Source organism: Zootoca vivipara, chromosome 4 (genome assembly GCF_965207765.1).
Source record: "Zootoca vivipara chromosome 4, rZooViv2.hap1.1, whole genome shotgun sequence".
NCBI lineage: Eukaryota > Metazoa > Chordata > Lepidosauria > Squamata > Lacertidae > Zootoca > Zootoca vivipara.
The window spans coordinates 71549496-71556756 of NC_142587.1; the positions used below are offsets into that span (position 1 = coordinate 71549496).

At 46.3% G+C, this 7261-nt stretch overlaps 1 protein-coding gene across 3 annotated transcripts in view; it reads right to left on the minus strand.

The window, feature by feature from the left end:
* ST3GAL6 (ST3 beta-galactoside alpha-2,3-sialyltransferase 6) overlaps positions 1 to 3076 on the minus strand; it is a 46790-nt gene extending 43714 nt beyond the window's left edge. Inside the window, exon 1 of one of the 3 annotated variants that reach the window (XM_035114581.3) lies at positions 2458 to 3076. The gene's annotated coding sequence lies outside the window, so the exon portion shown is untranslated. The remainder of the gene's footprint in view (positions 1 to 2457) is intronic. The other 2 variants (XM_088668190.1, XM_088668189.1) reach the window with 2 other exon arrangements.
* Positions 3077 to 7261: the final 4185 nt, after the last annotated feature.

Genomic DNA, 7261 nt, shown 5'->3' on the forward strand with positions numbered 1-7261 from the left:
GGCTGTCAGTTTTTCTAAAAACATACATGGATGTCTAGCTGGGGATTTCCCCAAGGAATGGTCCAAGAATCACAGAATCGACCTGAGAACCACAACAAAGTATTTTCCATAGCTCTATATCCCATGTTTCCTTGCCTTTCCAATAAATTTCCTTCATGTGCAAAAACTAAAACATAAAATAAAAATGGGACACATCCAGAGAGAAAAGCCTTTAGAAGCAAACTGTGTTGAACATGTAAAGCAAGCATGTTTGAGCAACTTTGTTCAGTTTGCCTAGTTTACATTGCAATCTGACAGACATTTCTTAGTAGTAGGCCCCATTAAAGTCAGTGGGGCTTGGAAGTAAATATGTTCAGGGGTGGAGTCCCGGTGGACTAGACAGTCTATAAATAGGTCTTATGATTACCGTGCAGCAAGCAGCAAAGGGAAGCCACAGCTTGAAACAGTAAGCAACAATTTTGACAACCAACTAACCATTTCTCTCTAAACCTATGCTCATTTACAGTGTCCAAATTTCACTCTGACCTGCACAGGTTCTTAAGCACATGCATTTACAGAATTTGCTATTCCAGATTCCAGAACCTTTATTTCATCCATGTCGGTCTGGTCCACTTACCTGGGCTGCATTTACACACAAGTCTATTCCATTTTCACAATGTCCCCTTAACTGTCACTTTTGCACATTCCATTTGAACTTCCACCTTTCCGGAAACACGGCAGAATATAGCACAAGCTTAGCACCCATTTCTGTATTATTTGCAAATGAAGTCTAGAAGGAAATAACATGGAAATGAGAGCTTAACTTGTGCTATATTCTGCTACATTTCCAGAAATGGCTTTTATGACACCTTAAAGTTCACATACAATGCTGAAATTAGCATTTAAGGGACAGTTGGGATAATGGAATTAACTGCTGTGTGAATACAGCCTCAAAATGATTTCCATTTAGCTTTCAAGCAAATGGACCAAAGATAAGTACATACACAAAGTATGGATGATGTGTAATGTTTAGTGGATTTAAGCCTGCTGATTTCAATGGATCTAGTCTTGAGTTTACATTAGTTGCATATCACCCAAGTACATTTATAATTGATATTGGTTGTAAAACATAAAGGCAATTAACATTACTAGGGCCAAAGTCTTGGCCTCAATAAAATTCAGAATTTCACCTTTCGGGAAGTCTGGATTTGTGGAAAGACAAATGTTTGTGGAGAGTGGGAATGGTTTTGTTAAACCAACACATAATAGGCACGAGGTACTTGGGGAAAAAGTCACAAGAGGTGAAGGCTGTTCTTGTTTAAACTTGCCTAACTTTCACTGCGGGAAAAATCAAAGGGCTCAGACATCTCTTTAAACTGTTTGCGCAGTCTCACCTCACCAGGACCAAAACCGAATAAATGTTTTTAAGAGCGTAGGAAGAAAAGTGAGACAGAGAAAATTATAAGCGACGATTGAGGGGGCGGGCTAGTTAGGGAAGGGAAGACTGTGCCACCACTGCCTGTCTGCATGCGCGGTCGTTTCCTTTTCAAGGAGCGATGCTGCTGCAGCCGCTCTACCACGTCGGCCCTTTTCGGCTGTTTGCTAACAGCACCAAGAGGGAGGAAGTCACGCCTCTCTCAACAGATCTCGTTTCACTCCGAGGCCCTTAAACTTTTCGCCTTTTTTCCTGGAGGGGGGGGGGCGGCAGGAGGGAGAGGGAGGCATGGAAACCGGGAAAGGTTTCCCCTCCGGCTTTGAAAAAGCACGATGAAAGAAGCCCCAAGATCTGTGATCGCTACAGGATTCCTCCCCAGGAAAGCGCGGGCTGCCTCTCTCGCCGATGCGAGGGGAAGTTTGAAAGGAAGAAAGCGCTCTCTCCGTCTGCCTCGCTCCCAAACTTCACGCCACATTGGGAGGGGGGAGGTCGGGGAGAGACAAAGACATCCGAAACCCTCGCGGATGCGGGGAGGGGCACTTTTCTCTCCCGTCCTAAAAAGTTTGAAACCGCATCGCCAAGCTCCTCTCGAAACCCGGCCGCGCCTCGTGCAGCCACGCGTTCCCTCGGTCCAAGCCTGAGGTGGGAAGGCTTCAAGGTTTGCAGGACCTATCCGCTTTCCCTTTGCCTTTGTACGCAGAGATCCCCCCAGCTACATCCAGGTGGGAAAGAAATAACCCGCTTCACGTGAGCCCAGGGATTTGTGCGCAGTGTCACCCTTGGTACCCGCAATCCTTCCGCACAAAGGCTTGCATCCCACCCGCCCCCATTTCTGCAATAGACAGAAGCGCAGAGAAAAGGGTCGCCTCGGGCGACCTCGTTCAACTCGCCCAGGCTGGCCCCCTCCCCGCTGGCCCAAAAGGCAAGTCCTCCCTCAGAGCTGAGGAAGGAAGGCACCCCAGCGTCCTAACAGCCAGGCAGCTGCGGCTTTGCAGCGTCAGTCAGGCGGCCCCTCCTCTCCACAGACTCTCGCTTCCCCTTACCGTGCCCAGCGGGCTGCTGCTCTTTCGCTAACCTCCAGCGTGGCTGGAGCCGCTTGCGCTGCAGCGCCGGGGCTTTCCCGCCTTGGGCTCCCAGCAGCCTGTGCTTCCCGGCGGCGGCTCCTTGCTGCCTCACTCTTCGGCCCTCCCGTCGCTCCGACGGGTCTTCAGCGGTAAGGGACGGAGCCTCATCTGGGCAGGAGGCCGTGGCGGAGAGAGGGAGGAGAGGGACGGACGGACGGGAAGAGCCTGGCGCTAAGACGGCGCTGCCCCGCGCCTCGGCTGCGAGCAAGAAGTCCGAGAAGGCGAGGGAGTCCGCAGCAGCAGGAGGAGGAGGCTCCGCCCGCTGCAGCCGCCGCTGCCGCCAACGTCCTGCCCACTCGAAGAGAGGGAAGCCCTCCAGGTCGCGGGACGAGCCGGCCCCTCCTCCGCGCACAAGGAAAAGTTCCGAGGCAGGCGAGGAGACGGGGCAGCTGGACGAGTCAGCTGTCCTGGGGGGGACGCCCCCCGAGCGAGATCTCGGAGGGGTTTCGCCTGCCACAAGCCAGCCCCCAATATTGCTGAGTATTGGAGGGGGCCTTGCAGGCCTGGGTAAGCCCGGCCCCCTGCTCCAGGCAGGAAAGCTAGATCCGGGCTGAGCCTCCCCACCTTGAGGACTCCCAGGAAGGGAAACCCCCTGCGCCAACCTGGCTGCTTTATTCGAAGGTTAAAAGGTTAGGGCGCTTTGGGCCGGGAGGACACATTCCCTTAAAGAGGAAGTGGACTCCTAGGGGCCGAGGTCCCTTCGCCCCCCCCCCCCAATGAAATATTTGAGGCGTCCGTCCGTCCCCAAAGTTGATGGGCATTGCCATTCAAATGGTGTCCGTGCACCGCGTCATGTGATTGATTATGCAGAGTAGGGCTTACCTGCCCCCCTCCCCATTTTATTCAGGTTGGCACCCCTGATGGATGGTGTCTAATTTTTACTCTTAGCAGACCTCTTGACATTTAATGCACCTAAGGCAGCACATTCTTTCATTAACTTCAGTGTTTCTGCTTGGGAGTGAACACCTAAGGCCCTCTTTCCTGTGTTGGTAATGTGGTTGTTAGGGCCTGTTTGCTCGCAACTCTTTCACATGTGTTTTCTGCATGGGGTGCTTCCCACAAGGCAGGAGGAGCTGCTGTTGTGAGGATAGCCCAAAGTTCCCTTCTCCTGTTTGGCTTCTGGGAATGGGGGAAACCAGCACATTGGGAAGATGTGGATTCTAGACTGGAAGCGAAACATTTCTCTCTCTTGTTACACCAGAGTCCAAACTCCAGCTTCCCTCTCTGTTTGACTTCTTTCTGAGGGAGAACAGAATGGGAGGTAAACAGCACAGTCAAATATACTCAGAAGTTAAATTTAAAAAATCCTTCAGTAGCACCTTAAAGACCAACTAAGTTTTTATTTTGGTATGAGCTTTTGTGTGCATGCACACTTCTTCAGATACACTGAAACAGAAGTAACCAGACCCTTATGTATATTCAGAGGGTGATGGGAATGGGTGATGGGCTGATAGGAGTGGTAAACCTGTTGATGACTGTTAACGACTATTAATGATTGCAATTGGTCTTGCGGGAAAAAGCAAGGGCTGAGGTGCTAAGGAAAGCTTGATCATGTATAATGAGATAAGAATCCTATGTCTGTTCATGCCAGGTGTCTCCATTGTTTTAAGCTTGGTAATGAGTAGCAATTCAGCGACTCATAATTCCATCTTCAGTTGATATGCTGAGGGGGAGGTTTTATCCTGTGACTGTGAGAATGTGTGAGAGTTATCTTGCAGGAAAAATATTATTTACGTCACTGGGTGGGAGCTAATAAGTTGTAAGCTGCTACAATGATTTAATGTTTCTGAGGGCCACCACTACCCATAAAAAAGGAAAGATGTCTACATTTATGATACAAGTTAACTTTGTATTTTCTGTAAAGGGCATGTGAAACAAAAGTCTCCCTCTCCACGAAGCCCCCATTAGTTGAAACTCCAATATGTTTGTTTCCCACTATGATTTTAGTCATGTAAAGGCCATTCAACACCTACAGAAAACTTGTGATCAATGCATGCTGGGTAGACTGAAAAGCCAAGATTAGAATCCATGAGCTATATATTATCATACCTCCAACTCAGGAACTGAACCATTGCAGAAAGAATCACCCCTTTCCCCAAGGTAAAGAAAAAACACTTGGGACATGCTGCCTTTTTCTCTTGGCCTGTGCAATTGAAAGCACTAGGTTCCCTGTGGCTAGTAAAGCATAACCCCAGAACACCTGTGCATCATAAAATACTGGTATTACATTACAAGATGACATACCCATCAGAGAATCTGCAGTAGTTTTGCTGGGTTTGTGTCGACACACTTTGAAAAATAGTCTCGAAACTCCAGGCAAGAGGCACTTGAGTGACACCTCAGTATCTGAGAGAAATCTTAAGTTTGTACTTTTCCGTGAATTATTTTTGGCTGCATCCTAGATCTATGTTTCACTGTACTTTGCCATTATAACGAGGAGTTGCCGGCTAGTATTACCTTTACTTTCGGTTTAGGATCAAACCTGTTTCCACTCTCAGAATTACAGAACTGTAGAGTTGGAAGGGACCATGAGAGTTATCTAGTCCAGCACTCTGCAAATAACTACAATGCTTCTCATTGTGAGCATATTAAATATGATTGCTCATAGCTTTAATCATAATGGGCAGATTAAATGTGAATGTCAGAAATGCGGCACATCCTGTTTCCAAGATTTTGTGTATAATGTGTATTCTCTTTTATATAACACTACCACTTCAGCCTCAAAGTCTGCCTTCTAGTGCCCTGATTTCACCTTATTGGAACTGGAAGCATTGAGAAATTGTGCCCCAAGGCAAATAAACCAAGTCAGCCTAATGTCAACCCTGCTGATTGGCTAGGCACCAGTGCTGTCTGAATATAGGTACCTAGCCTTCAACATGGTTTGGGTGCAATTCCCATCAGTCACGGCTAGCATTTTCCGTGTTCAATTCTGTGATTTACCCTATATGATTTGGGACTGCATTATTTGAAAGAGCACATTCTCCCCTATGAGCCTGACTAATTTTAAGAGAGAGGCCCTTCTCTCTGAGCTGCCAACATTTGAATAACATTTGGCAGGAACTTGAGGGAGGGCCTTCTCAGTGTCTGCCCCCCCCCTAGTCTGTGGAACTCCTTGCCAAAGAAGACCTGGCTAGATCCTTCTCTGATAACTTTCCACAAGAAGGCACATATAAAAAATAAGCTGACTTATAAATATGTCATAATTGGTTTTGTAGTTTTTTATTGCTATTTTAGCTACCTTTTAAAAAGAAAATGTATTTTCTTCCTGTTTTATCCTATTTTCTTATATTTTATTGTATTTGCATTATAGTTGTCTGCCACCTTGAGCTACATTTGGTAGAAAAGCCAAGATACAAATAATTTTGCATACAATCTTTCTATATACATAAAAATGTACGGTTTTCATTGTGCAGCCCACATTGGAGGATTCATAGTGCTGTCTTGGATTCACCTGAACTCAGGGCAGGGGGATTTAAGATAAAACAGCAGCATAGGTTTGAATGAGGCAGGGATGGAGAGACACAAAGGAGCTATGAGAGGACATGGGGCTTGAAGGAGCTGTGAAAAGAGGGGGTGAGATTCCCCTTCACTTCACTGGCCATTTTATCAAAATGTCCCTTCTATTATTTCCCCTTTTTTCATACATCACCAGCTTCCTTTAAAAAAAGTTTCCAAAGTATTTGAAAACTGTGATTTTAGAGAATAAATACGACTTTACACAATTTATTCTGGTCACCCAAATCTGCATATTCGGATATGGAATCTAATGAATTGATCTAAAAGTATCTCCAAACTATTGTTTTGTATTATGTACATGAACCCAACTGGACCCTAGAGCTCATTCATCTCTTCCCTTGTGCATGTCGATTCCCTTCCTCCTTTTCTTCAACCAAACCAGCAAGTTATGGTTGCACTTGCCCTGCAAACCAGGTATTGATCCTGGTTTCTAATACTGTATTGGTTTCCAAGGAAAGCACAAGCCATAGTTAGCCAATTCAGATGAAACAGTCATCTGCGTTTTGCCTCACACCATGAAGGAGAAAAAGAATTGCAGCATGGCGGGGAAGATGAGAGTCCAGCCAGGTTCGTGCACAGAGAATTATACCACTTGACATTGCACCTGAACCATCCCTGTCTCTCTGCTTGCAAAATAGCAAAACTGGATTCAGCCACTTGCTGCCAATCAATGCTGGGGAAGAGAAACCTGTCACGCTGCACTCATTTCCTTAGTGTGTACTGAACTGAAACAAACTAAAATTCCAACAGAGGTTGATGGCTTATGCCACCTAATTTGCTTATTTATGCTCTTTTCCCCCCACAGCGAAGCCGGCCCTGACCTTTGACCAACTGTTCTGTTTCTCCAACTGTTCTTCGCTAATGCCCATCACTACGGCATATACCGTGTTTCTCATATTATAAGACACGTTTTTCCTCAAAAGAACACACTATGGCTTATTTTCAAGGGATGTCTTATTTTTTTCCTCCTCCTCCTGCCACCGCGGCCGGCATTGCTGCTGCGCCTATCACTATGTCTTATTTTCGGGGTATGGCTTATATTCCTTGAATGCTTAAAAATCCTGCTATGGCTTATTTTATGGGTATGTTTTAAAATATGAGAAACGGGGTAGGGTGCACACAAAGACAGAGCTTCCTTTACCTGGCTACTGTTTTTGTCCTGCTGCTGGATAATATGTTACTTTTCTCGTGCTAATTTAATTATAAA